Here is a 13354-nt window from a genome sequence, read left to right on the forward strand (position 1 = left end):
GTTCAATAGCTGCTCTAAGACCCATAACACAAGCCTCATATTCAGCCATATTGTTTGTACAATCAAAATTGAGCCGACTGGTAAAAGGATAATGCTCTTCACTTGGTGAGACCAAGATTGCCCCAATCCCATGCCCCAAGGCGTTTGAAGCACCATAAAAGTTCATCTTCCAGTATTTACCGGCAAGAGCAATTGTTTCTTCCTCCGAGATAGCCATTAAATCCTCATCCGGGAAATCGAAGTTCAACTGTTCATATTCTTCTGAAGCCCTACTCGCAATGAATTCTGCTATGGCGCTCCCTTTAACTGCCTTCTGGCTTACATATTGGATATCAAATTCGGACAACAGGATTTGCCAACGGGCTAACCTTCCAGACAATGCAGGTACCCCCATTAGATACTTTAAAGGGTCCAGCTTAGATATGAGCCAGGTAGTATGATACAACATATACTGTCTAAGTCTTCTGGTAGCCCACACTAAAGCGCAACACAATTTTTCAATTGGTGAGTATCTGGCCTCACACTCAGTGAACTTCTTACTGAGATAGTAGATAACCCTCTCCCTCTTCTCAGTTTGATCATGTTGCCCCAACACACATCCCATTGAATTGTCATAAATGGACAAGTAAAGAATTAAAGGCTTTCCTGGGATAGGTGGCGCTAGGATCGGAGTATTCGAAAGATATCTCTTTACTGCCTCAAAAGCCTCTCGGCAATCTTCACTCCATTCTCCTGAATCATTCTTACGAAGAAGGCGGAATATGGGATCACATCTTTCGGTCAGCTGCGAGATAAACCGAGCGATGTAATTTAATCTCCCCAAAAATCCTCGAACCTCTTTCTGTGTTCTTGGGGCTGGCAAATCTTGAATGGCTTTTACTTTATCGGGATCTATTTCGATTCCCTTTCGGCTCACTACGAATCCCAACAGTTTTCCCGATGTCACCCCAAAAGTACACTTATTTGGGTTAAGTTTTAGTTGGCACTTCTTTAATCTTTGAAAGAGCTTCCTCAAATTCTCGACATGTTCCTCCTCCGTCTTGGCTTTGACAATCATATCATCGACATAGACTTCAATTTCTTTATGCATCATGTCATGAAACAACGTCACCATGGCCCTCTGATAGGTTGCCCCTGCATTCTTTAATCCAAACGGCATGACTTTATAGCAAAACGTCCCCCACATAGTGATAAACGTTGTTTTCTCCATATCTTCAGGGTACATTTTAATTTGATTATAGCCGGAGAAACCATCCATAAATGAGAATAAGGAATTTCCAGCAGTATTGTCCACTAACGTATCTATATGTGGCAAAGGAAAATTATCCTTTGGACTAGCTCTATTCAGATCTCTATAGTCGACACACATTCGTACTTTCCCATCCTTCTTTGGTACTGGGACAATATTTGCTACCCACTCAGGATATTTGGCCACTGTGAGAAACCCAGCATCGAATTGTTTCTTCACTTCTTCTTTAATCTTGAGCAGCATCTCGGGTCTCATTCTTCTCAGTTTCTGTTGTACGGGCTTGCAATCAGGCTTTATTGGTAATTTATGGACAACCAATTCTGTATCCAGCCCTGGCATGTCCTCGTATGACCAAGCAAATACATCCTTGAACTCTTGAAGTAATTCTATCAAGCTTTGCCTCCTTTCAGTAGACAGGGTGGTACCAATCTTTATTTCCTTTCTATCCTCATTTGTACCCAGGTTCAAGATCTCTGTAAGCTCTTCGTGAGGCAGGATCTGCTCATCTTCCTGTTCCACCATCTTTAGTAATTCTGAGGGTTGTTCACATCCCTCATCATCATCACAACCTTCGATTTCCCCTTGACATATGGGCATCTCGAAATCAATCTCCGGGTCAGAGTCATTAGCATTCGTATTATTGATATTTGAGTTCCTGAAAGGATAACGAAAAAGAAGATATATATACATATATACATATATACATATGGGAGAATCTTTTCCCATATAAACAAATAGAAAGAAATAATATATGTGTATATTCAAACAAAAATGCATGAGGAAATGTTTTCCATTTGGGAATTAACAAAACACATCTTTTATTGAAAGCAAGTAAAGACACACAACTTAACCCTTTACATCAAATCACCTACTGTCCCAGGGTATGAACAATAGGGAAGAGTTCTAGTGTATTACTCTGCAAAAGATTTGTAAACTACAGGCAATTCCTCCGCAGTCCAGTTGTTCAACACAAAGCCCAGTGGCGCAGGGTAGATGCCCATAGCTCTCATTTCTTTGAACTCCTCATCGGTTATGACATTAATGCCCAAGTCCTCCAAGGCATTCTCAACTATCCCTTTACTGCTTTCCAAAGTCCCTTGAAACATATATCCTCCTGATACGAAAATGCTGCTCAATGGCGGGAATGTCATGGGCTCCCAGCTTGGGTCCTCACCAGTCAATCTTGCCTTTCTCAATTCCTGAATCTTCTTGATGCTTCTCAGTTTTTCTTTTAAAGTTGGCTGATACCCTAAACCGAACCTGTCTCTTTTAGTTACAGGGTAGATTGGGCCCACCAGTCCTTACAACCGACGTCCAAACCCTTTGCCAGTTTTTGCTCTTCTTCCAAGAGTCAGCTTAAGCCCCATTTTGGTGCAGTTTGACAATCTAGGCTTCGGGATCTTCTTTCCTTCTGCCACAAACATGGCATTGACGTATTCCAACGATCTGAAAGAACATTCAACAGCTTGCTCTTCCACTTCAACGTATGGAGCAGTAGTAGAAACCGAAGCAATAATGTCTTCCTCAGCATGAATGCATATGAGCCTCCCATCCATTGCAAATTTTATCCTTTGGTGCAACGTTGACGGAACCGCACCGGCCTGATGAATCCAGGGCCTTCCCAATAAACAGTTGTATGTAGGCATGATGTCCATCACAAGAAACTCCACTTCGTATATCGCTGGGCCAATAGTCAAAGGGATATCAATCTTGCCTAGAACTTCTCTCTTCGTTCCATCAAAAGCTCGAACCACACTTTGACAGCTTCTCATCAGGGTGCTGTCCACTGGCAATTTTTTCAGGGTCACCAAGGGCATCACATTTAACGCCGAACCGTTATCTATCAGTACTCTGGATAGAACATGCCCTTTGCACCTAACTGTGATGTGTAGGGCCTTATGATTGCCAATCATCCCAGAAGGGATCTCGTCCTCAGAAAAAGATAAAAAATTATCGGCCTGGATGTTGGCAACTAGTCGGTCCAGCTTTTCTGTGGGTATCTCCTTTGGGACAAATGTTTGGTTTAAAACTTTTAACAGGGCGTTGCGATGAGCCTCTGAACTCAGAAGAAGTGATAGGACAGAAATACGGGCAGGCAGCTTGTGCAATTGCTCAACAATACTGTATTCACTATGTTTCAAAAATTTTAAAAATTCCATCGCTTCATTCTCCGTTACTGGCTCATTGACGATGGGTTCATCTTCTCTTATCTGCACATCGATACTTTTTCCTTTCTCGATAGCAATCTTTTTCTCAGGTTCTTTGTGATAACATCTACCACTCCTGGTCATGTGTCCCACTTCATCTACCTCTTCCTGTTGCTTTGTCACCTCTCCTATTTGACAAGTATATCTCCAGGGTACCTGTTTATTGTCTTTGTACAGGAACGGAGAGGGAGGTGTAATAATCACCTTTGGAGCTACCTTCTCAGCCACTCGATTCTTGGGAGTAATGATGAGGGGACAACTAGCACTATAGACCTCTTTGGATGATCCCTCAGAGGCGTAAACTTCTGCTTCTTCTTTCTCAGCCCCTTCTTTGAAGAACTCGATTTCCTTACTATCCATCATCTCTTGTACCAGCCCTAAGAAATCAGAACACTGTTGTATACTGTGTTTTGTGCAGTTATGGTAGTGGCACATCTCTTCATTATTGAAATGTTCACGTGGCAGATTAGTCTTTAATAGTCCTACCTTGACCATTTGGCACCACACCCAAGACATGGGTGACATCACCTCCCTAACACTTTTTACAGTCGTTTTTCCTTTCTCTTCAGCGACTGCATTAATCCCGGCTCCTGCATGGTTTGGCAATGGATTCTGGGCTATGTTTGGCTGTTCACTGTCACCAAAATTGATGACGTTTCTTCTTCTCAGAGCTTGGACGACCTTTTTGAAAGCGGGACAATTTTCAATAGAATGTCCGGAAACCCCTGCATGGTATTCGCACTTAGCACTAGCATCATACCACTTGGGATACGGGGGTTGTATAGGGTCCACATGATAAGGTGAGACTACATGTCGATCATATAATTCGTGGAATAACTCCTTATAAGTCATGGGAATCGGATCAAATTGAGGCCTCTCTCTCCTTGGATCTCTTGCCCCTTGCCTATTGTCAATTTGGGGTGATGCTACCGTTCCCTGTGGTCGGGACACTGTGATATTATGGGAATCATACTGCCTTATTTTGTTGACTTCGTTTTCCTTCTTCCTCATCGGTTGTTTCTTGCTGGAATCTCCTCTCTCAAGCTTCCCGCTTTTGATTGCCATTTCAATCATTTCTCCCGCCGTAACTATATCAGCAAAACTTCGAGAAGGATTACCAACAAAATGTGAGAAAAATGGAGCCTTCAAGGTATTAACAAAAAGTAGGTTCGTTTCTTCCTCTACCAACGGTGGGTGGACTTGTACTGCTACCTCTCTCCACCTCTGAGCATATTGTCTGAAACTTTCACTATGCTTCTTCTCCATTGCTTGCAGCACCATTCTGTTAGGCCTGACGTCCTTCACATGCTTATACTGGTCGAGAAAAGATTTGGCCAGGTCTTTCCATGTCCTGACATCAACTCTCCTTAGTTGATTATACCATCGCAATGCTGAGCCTACTAAGCTTTCCTGGAAACAGTGGATCAACAGCTGGTCGTCCCCTACGTAACCAGTCATTTTCCTGCAGAACATTGTGATATGGGCAGAAGGGCATTGGGTACCGTCGTATTTCTCGAAGTCAGGGGTTTTGAACTTGGGAGGTAGGACCAGATCAGGAACTAAACTCAGTTCCTTAGCGTCGAGACCATACAAGCTGGTATCTTCTTTCATAGCTTGTACTTCATTTGCTAGCTGCTTATATTGCTCCTGCAACAACTTGTTTTCGCTCTTCTTTGCTTCTTCATCAAGGTCCGGGACATGGTGATATGGGCTTTCTTCGGGATGCGAACAAGATCCAGGTTGCGGATTCACTGCAATGCCGTCAGGATTTATGTGTACTTTGGTATGGACAGATGTTCCTTGGATATTCGGAGACTGTACCGGGGTAAACCCTGGGGGGTAAAGTGGTTCTTCACTTGTTTGCTCATGGGCCTTTCCGTGCTCTGGATTTCTCCCTCCCAGCATATTTGCCAACTTAGACAACATATCCTCTTGAGCCTTAAGCATATCTTCTTGCATTTTCCTCAGATCATCTTGCAACTGCAATTGAGTTCTTTCTATTTGAGCAATCTTATCATCCATGGCCTTCCTTGTGTTATAGTGATGCTTGAAATTTCCCAGTATTCTGTAATGTATCCCTTATTGTTAATTTTAATGCTTTGAGGATGAATGCAAATTATGTAAAGTGTGATAAAAAATGCAACACAAAACTTAAATTGCAAATAAAATGCAAATGCATGCAGAAAGGCATTGATTCATAAGACGTGATCAGTCTTAGAACAACTTTCATTTAGGACAAAAGCATCATTTTTTCAAGAAAGGTCCATTACAGAAATGGCCTAGCTCTCATGTTCAGCTCTACTATCTGATTGACAAGCTAATCGACCCTCTTTCCTACGCCTGATGCTGGATTGGCATAGCTCTGGATGACTTTTGCTTGGAGGTTCATCTCTCCCAACTGCCTCGCAACGCCGCTTAACTGATTCATGGTCTCTCGGATCACGTGATTCACGTTTGTCTTCCAGTCTCTAAAGAGATCGTTTGAGTTTTGCCATTGCAGTCTGGTGCCTTGGACGGTGCGCTCGAGACCAGCGATTTGTGTCTGGCAGCTTCGTAAGGCAGCCTCTAAATCATGAATCTTCTTTTGCAAAGCAGCGTTCTCCTCGAGGCTAACCCTTTGATCCACTGGGCAACGCTGACTGTTTTCTGCAGATAAGGAACTTTCAAGCTGCATAACGTAGGCACTATACTCTTCATTCTTTGCCTTGGCTCGAGCTAACTCTTCCTCATGCCTTGATTCCATTTCGTGCATCTCTTGATTGAGTACCTCTATCCGTTCGTTCTTTGCTCCGCACCTCTGTATCCAGAGGAATACTTCATCCTGTTTGCCTTGGAGCACATTCTCCCGATGTTGCCTTTCTAATTTTAGCTCTTCTTTGCTTTGCCTCTTCTCAGTTTCGAGCTCGTCGATTCTTTGCTTTCTAACCTCAAGTTCAAGTTGCATGTTATTTGCCTTCATTCTGAGTTCTTCAATATTAGCATGCAATTCTTCTTCTCGCTTCTTGCTCAAGGTGTACCTTTGTCTTAACTCTTTAGCCTCTGTCCTTTCGCTCTTCAGTACCCTAACCCAGGACCTTCTCTCGGACTCAAGTTCTTGATTTCTTTTCTTCTTCTCTGTCTCTACTTCTCTGACTCGGTGCTCTCTCTCGGCTCTGACGTCTCTAACTCGACGATCCCTCTCAGCCCGGAGCTCTAACCGCCACTGCTCTGAAGTTCTCCCGAGGCCAGCGATTGCCCGTGCTCGACTCATCTTTTGGTAATCGCTCTGTAAACTAGTGAGATTGGCCTCCACTTCATCCTTTCTCTTGCGAATAAGCTCAAACTGTGTATTATAGAATCCCCTATCGATGTCCAACATGAAATTCTTTTGTCTAAGGGCCTCACACTCTGCTTCCTTCCTGGCGATTTCCGCTTCGAATTCACTCTTCAGTATCTCCAACTTAGACGGTACGTATTTAAACTGTACTTCCAAAGGAATTGTTTGGTCACGATCCGCCAACGGAAGGATATCATTCTTTCGCACCGCCCTCCATGCCACGTAATCTGGTGTCAGCATGACCTCAGCTGCTATGAAATCAGTTCTAAAGGTTGACTTCCACGCCTCTGACATTGCACGAGCAGTCTTCTTGTAATGATCTCCACAGTACACAAATTCAGATGCCTTCAGACCGGATGTAGCTGGGACGAATTGGCGTGCCCCAAATTGCCTTAGTACCATCAGTGGCGCATAACCTACTCCACCCCATAACCCTAATAGGGTTACCCAATCGGAATCCCCGCATTTGTACAACACATCCACAAAAGCTAACCAGGGGACACGCCACACTATATCATGTTCCTGTAAATTTCTGAAGAGTGAAACCCAATCTTTCCTGGTGAGATGCTCTGGCCACTCTTTGGTGAGGAAATCTTTTAAGGGTGAATAGGCCGTAGAAAACCGTCGACCATACTCTCGGTCAATTTTCCAGAAGTGACTGCGTATCCAAACAGTAAGTAGCTGGACACACCCGGTGAAGCGGCTACTCTCAGCTCTTCTGCAACTGCTAAGTGCTCTGAATGTTTCAGCCAAAACTGCAGGAACAGGGTTTACCTTCCTTTCCAAACGCTCGAATAAATCGACCACTGCGGCTTCCACGTGATAAAGAACTTTCGGGAAAATCATCAAACCATAAATTCCCAAGGCGAACATCTCCATGCTCTTCTCGATATCGCTATGCTTGACGATAAGCTCTTTGAGGCATGACCAAGGGAAGCAATCAAACTCTCCCTTCTTTTGGATTCGATCAGCAACCCACTTCTCTCCCATCCCAGTAATCCTTGCGAGCTTGCTCTTAAAGGATTGTGTCCTTGAGGCCTTTGAGTAGACACGGTCCAAGTGTATCATCTCGAAATGAAACAAGGAGGTGTATTCTTCTAACGTGGGAGTCATGTCTTCCTTGTTGAAAGTGAAGCAGCTATATGCGGGATTCCAAAACTGGACGAGAGCTTTGATTAGGGGTTCGTTTACTTTCACGTACAACAGAAGGGCGATGTCACCATACTTTTGCCAGAAAGAGTATTTCACATCAGAATTCCAACTTTCCCAAATTTCGCGTAACTCTTGCAAATCGTTTTGCTTTAGACTGACCGGAGCAACCTCTGGTAGTACTGATATGTAATCTTCAGTCAAACTGTCGCCTTTCTTCCTCTGAGTTTCCTCGGACCACGACCTCACTTCTGCGTTATCCACTTCCTTGTTATGAAAGCTCTTGTCCATTTTATGACCGCCTTCTACTTTTATGACCACCTTGTGAATCAACACCTTTTTTCATGAATGATGATGCAATGCAGCGGTAATAAATAAAACATAAAACACAAACAAAAATAAAAATGTGTTAGTATATACAATGAATAGTCAAACAACATGAAGATAGAAAATATATACATCCTAAACCTATTTCACATGGTATCTACCCAACATGGCATCTACCGAATCATGCTTTAGTAGATCCTACCCAACATGATATTTACCCACGTGTTTTGTTACTCATAAAAAATCCTAACCGCATGGTATCTAATTCACATGCATGTTTGAAAAATAAACCTAACCACATGATCTCTAGTTCGCATACTTTTTGCAAAAAAATAAATTCGAGGGAAAAGTTAGAATGAGTTTCCCCTTTGTGTCTGCGGACAGAGATTCAACATAAGATGGGCAGAGTTTCAGTATTTCTAAAAGGGTCCTCGAATTGTCCTTTGCTGGTGCCCCCTTGGGCTTGCCAGACCCTCGATCCTCGCCCATTATAGGCTTAAAACGGATCAAGTTCAATTTCGAGAGGATACATTTCCCTATGTCCATGCGAGGAAACTCAATGTTTCACTCGTAAACATAAGGCATGTACCCCAGAGGTTACTAGCTAAAGCCCATGCGGAGAAAAGTAATTTTTCTCACGTAAGCGTAGCTTTCACCCCTACCTAACGGGACAGAGCACAGTTAGAATGCTCTAAATATTAAAGGTTTACAGCAACAGTGGGGAAACTCATAATCCTTTGCCTCGATCCAAGAGAAACAATAGACTAAAGTGAAAGTCAGAAAACTGAAACATGTAGAACACACATTAGTACAACTATTTATTCATTAACCAAATTACAAATTAAGATGTACCCAAAACAATTCAAACAAATAAGGGATCAAAAACCAAATCAAAGCGAACTTATAACTTTCGTTTGCAAAGACAATTAATTAATCGACTATAGGCCTGACTCTCTAAAAATGTCCCCAGCGGAGTCGCCAAGCTGTCGAAACGATTTTTTAACGGCGGGGGGGAGCGAGATTTTAGAAACCGCGTCATTTTTAATTATTCTCTTTTCAATTGAATTTTTAATTAAAAACGATGCAATTTTAGAAAACCTCTCGTTTCGAAAAATTGGAAATTCTGTTACGGTAAAAATATAAGGTTCGAGGAGTCGCCACCAATATTTGATTAGGGTGTGATTGGGCACCCAAAAACATTTTGTCATTTTAAATAAAAATTAATTTTAATTAAAACGACAAGTAGAGGTCTGCGTTATCAAAATCTGAGTTCGGGAGTCGATTACGTGTGGGGAAGGATTAGCACCCCCACAACGCCCTAAATCGGTACCTAGTCGATTAATTAATTTCTTTGCAACGAATTTCACAAGTTCAAATTTGATTTGATTAATGATCCCTTTAAATGACAAAACATGCAAATTTGCAACATTCAAAGCAACAAAATAGATTTAATTTAAAATTACCAAGTCATTAGAAAGATAAAGAATATTCGATTATTTAAAAATATCGAGACCAGATCTTTAGTTCAGTTCTAACGACCTTTTCTCGAAAAGTTTAAATAGTCGAATATTTCCTTTTCTTTCGCTCCCAAATTTTACAATGATATATCCAAATTTAATTAGGCGTTACTGACGGGATACCATTTTAATTTAAAATCGTCAAAACAACTTTCCTGTAAGTTAAGGAAAGCCATTCTGATAATTTTAGATTAAAAGGGCATTACCCTTAATTCCGATTATGCAATAATGTCAAGTTATGCATATGAGGATATCATGCAAATCATACAAAGTGATGTTAATGCAAAGATTAATTGAACATGCGATTAAAGTAAACGAGGCTAACATGCTTTAAAAAGAAATACACCTAAGTGCGTATGGACAACATGCTCGAAATAATATACACATGCATATATTTAAAATAAATCTAAATTATCTTAACATACATGCATAAAATATTAAAAGGACTAAAATATGAAAAAATAAATAACAAGTTCTTTCATAACATTTCATTTTTGGGTACTGCAAACATAATACAACCAAAAATACTGCAAATGACCAAATTGAAAGTTTCTCAAATTACACATCCAATGCCTAAACAACATTAAAATGGCCCTAACATGGTTCTGGACTTAGATGTAACACGCTGAAAATTAAGATACAAAATCAAAAGATAATAAAGTTCAGTATAGGGACCAAATCGAAATGAAACAAGGTTGGGATGGCCACGCCAGACATTAACCCTTTTCCTAAAACGCACAGTTTTCCCCTCAGCTATCAAAACGCTACCGTTTTGGGCCTAAACGAAACGACGCCGTTCTGGCGTTCAGTTATATAGGTTATTAGGGTAAAATCTGAAACCCTCAATCACTTCTCTTCAGCCAGACCAAACCAAGCCCCGCCGTTTTCCTTCTTCTCTCCCTCAAACTCTCTCCTAACCCTCGACGAAGCCCAAACAAAGCCCTAGCCTCCACAGCCACCGTGGCCTCCACCGCCTAACGCTCCGATGAGGAGCCACGCAGGAGTGAAACCTACCCCGTAAACCTTGAACCCCAAAACCTTGAGTCTCTCATGACAGAACCCAAAACCAAAGGGGCTAAAACAAACCCTTACCTCACTGCTAAACCCCGCGACCCTAGCCCCGTTACCCGGTTGAACTATGACCAAACATGTACTGAACCCTTCAAATCCCTAAAGCCCGAGACCTAAAACCAACATGCATGACTCGAAATCAACGGGAGGCGAAAGGTTTTACCTTCTCACAGACGGGGTATGGATTCCTAGTGACGAAAGCTACTGGATCGGAAGGGTAAGTCTCTTTTGCTTTCGTTTTGTTCTCTAGTTGTTGATGAATGATCTTCTGGGTATTTCCTTTTTTGTTCTTTTGGGTTGTATTCTGTTTTTTATGATTGAGAAATTTTCGTTTTTTTTTTTTGGTTCTTCTCCGTTGCCGATGACCGAGAGAGCTCCCCCTTTACCCCCTTCCTTTCCTTTCGTTATTTCTAGTTGATAGATTTCTTTCCAGTTTTGTTCTTTTCTGTTTCTGCTCTCGTTTGGTGTGTTTGCAGGGCTCTGGAGCGAGCAAGTCACGGGCGCGAGCAGCCTGGGCACAGGCGATGGGGAACAGTCCCGAGGGACTTCACGTGGGTAGCACCCGGTTGGTTCGTGCTGTCTTGGAGTTCTGAGTGCGTTAGGAGCCGTTGGATCACCTCTGATCTAACGGTGGAGGCTTCTGGGAGGATTGAGAGTCGTTGGATCATGAAGCCAGATCCAACGGTGGAGGCTCAGCTGCGCATGGAGATGGTGACAGGAAACCCTAACGGGTCTAGGGTATCCTCAAATGGGCTGTAATATTGGGCTGCTACTTTGGGCTTGAGCCTATTGTATTTTAATGTAGGCCTGTAAAAATCAATTACTTAGTAAATCCATTTATCATAACATACTTATATGCATATATATATATATATATATATATATATATAATTTCATATACCCATAAATACTTATATATATATATACATGACTACAAGCCTAACAACTCATATAATTAAATGAACGGTCAATACGTAATTAAACACACATGCCAATAATAAACTAATAATAATAGATATGCAAGACTTGGTAATAATAAATAAATAGTAATATATATAAAATGGAGTAAAAATTTGAAAGAGAGCCCCGGACAAAACGAGTATCTACACCCTCATTTTACTTTTATTGCTTAAACGTTGAGATTCTGATTTCAACTCTCTTGAGATTCGGCCTAATCTCACTATTACTACAAGTTAATTTAGTAAAATCAGTTTTAATTTTGTAAGACTTCGACAATCCTATAAATTGGCGCTGTTGTCGGAGAACTATTTTAGTTTCTCATTACTTTATTTTGTTTTCATTATACGAATCGTTCTTCTCATATTTCTGATTTGCATTATATTTTTGAAATTGAGAAAACAACATGTAAATTGAGAAAGGAAACTAAATAGTGGAAACGACGTCTTAAAGAAGAAGCAGAGATAGATTTAAATGTTAATCAATTATCTATTTTTTAAGAAGTTGAAGAAGAAATGTCGAATAGGACTCTCAAGGAGTTAGTTGCACTGAATATTTAAATCAACAACCTTTATGCATCACTTTCTTTCTTCTTTTCATTGACTTCCATGAGAAAATCCTCATAAACATTTGAAAAAATTATTTCTAAGTTCCATATTGTATGCTCCGGAATGAAACCACAAGGAATCACCCATGAGCAAATCAGTGTAATAGCTTTTTCTTGTTCTCTAAAGGATCAAGCTAAAGATTGGCTTTATTATCGACCTCCCGGATCAATTACGACATGGAATGGAATGGAGAACACACCTTTGAATTGGAAGTTCGATAAAAATTGATTTTCGTTATTTTTAGTTTTAGTTCTATTTATTGATTTTTGTTTGATCAACTAAACCCCCTCGTTTTTTCTTTTATTGCTTACACATTGAGATTCTAATTTCAGCTCTCTTGGGATTCGACTTGATCTCGCTATTACTATAAATTAGTTTAGTAAAATTAGTTTTTATTTTACTGGGCTTTGACAGCCCTATCAAATTGACACCGTTGTTGGGTAGACTGTTTTTAAAGAAGTTATTTTATGCGTTTAAAACTGACAACATCAGAAAAGAAATCTATGACATTATGCAGCTCACTGGTGAGACTTTGTACGAATATTAGGAGAGGTTCAAGCGATTATGCGCTAGTTTTCCCTCATCATATCCTAGACCAGCTTTGATGCTAGTTTATTATGTTGAAAGCAACCCTAGTGCTTTGATACTAGTTTATTATGTTGAAAGCACGATAATAATGGATATAAAATGATCGCAAAAGAAAGAATACTAAGATTTAAAATGAAAAGTATATTTAAAAAAAAAATCACGAGTAGAATAATAGAATTTTACTAATATGGACAAGCATAATACAATAAGATTTGAGGAAAGAAAACCGAACTTCTAACTCTAATTCATATTATTTATTTATAGGGATAAATACTTGATAAAAAATGAAACTCATAAATTAGAAATCTACTAAAAGTATGTTTTCTACATAAAAGAAAGAAAAGCTTCACCCTTCTAATCAAATT

The 13354-nt window shown here is 40.6% G+C and overlaps 1 non-coding gene across 1 annotated transcript; it reads right to left on the minus strand.

Moving 5' to 3' along the window:
• Positions 1–12885: 12885 nt before the first annotated feature.
• LOC120114461 lies at positions 12886–12993 on the minus strand. The gene has a single exon (XR_005515393.1). It is a non-coding gene; the product is annotated as a small nucleolar RNA R71 (small nucleolar RNA).
• Positions 12994–13354: the final 361 nt, after the last annotated feature.

Source organism: Hibiscus syriacus, unplaced genomic scaffold (assembly GCF_006381635.1).
Source record: "Hibiscus syriacus cultivar Baekdansim isolate YM2019G1 unplaced genomic scaffold, ASM638163v2 tig00110223_pilon, whole genome shotgun sequence".
Classification (NCBI taxonomy): Eukaryota; Viridiplantae; Streptophyta; class Magnoliopsida; order Malvales; family Malvaceae; genus Hibiscus; species Hibiscus syriacus.